The sequence below is a fragment of the Poecilia latipinna genome, unplaced genomic scaffold (assembly GCF_001443285.1).
Source record: "Poecilia latipinna isolate Pla-1442-1.1 unplaced genomic scaffold, P_latipinna-1.0 Scaffold3870, whole genome shotgun sequence".
In the NCBI taxonomy this organism is placed as follows: domain Eukaryota; kingdom Metazoa; phylum Chordata; class Actinopteri; order Cyprinodontiformes; family Poeciliidae; genus Poecilia; species Poecilia latipinna.
The window spans coordinates 13,294-14,194 of record NW_015116486.1 but is presented as its reverse complement, the minus strand read 5'-3'; positions in this window follow the sequence as shown (position 1 = coordinate 14,194).

The window sequence follows — 901 nt, the reverse complement described above, 5'->3', positions numbered from 1 at the left end:
CCATCCTTTTTCTGTAAGGACTTACAGGTGGACAGTTATCCTGGGGCCCACTTCCGTCACGCTCAGGCTCTTGTGGAAAAGTCCAAAGCAGTGCAGGGTTTGGTAGTGGAAAAGATCATTATGTCCTTTGGAATAAACAGCAGAGCTAATAAGTCTAGAGAAACGACGGTGAAGAACCTGCAAGGGGCTCTTAGAGCTACAAGGAGAAAATATCCATATGCTCAAATATGGATCCCATTAGTGAATTATTCTTCAGAACTTCCGATGGAGGAAAAGGAGAACCTCCAGACTCTTAACGAACATATCATGAGAAATATGCCCTTTCTTCCGGCCTTACCTGAGAGAGACTTTCAAACCGAAGAAGATGACATTCACTGGACCCATGAGACCGCAAAAGCCATGTTGGACCATTGGATTAAGGTTTTCTCCACCTCCCCCTGAACCTACAACCAGAGGGGGTGGAGGAAAATCCTTCCTTTCATTCAAAAGATGTGGTGGTCTTGGCCAAAAACTATTCACTATCCAAACCACAGATTGACCTGCTAAGTAAGGGTTTATCGTTCATTCCAACTCTGGACATAGGCAAGGGACAGAAAATCCAATTGGAATTTGATCTTCAAAATTACCATCGCAAAATTAAGTTAACCTCTTTTTTTAAAAACTCCAGTACACATGTTTATAAACCGTTCATAGGTCCGTCGATTTGGGTTCCCACACTTGATAAATTACCTCCAGAAGTTGCTATTCTCATTGAAAGGGATAAAACTGATCTTAGAAATCTATATTCATATATACGAGAGAAACAAAATCTGACACAAACAGAGGTTAAAGCACTGAGAGATTTACAACATATGAAACATTTGGTAATAAAGCCAGCTGACAAAGGCTCGGCAGTAGTAGT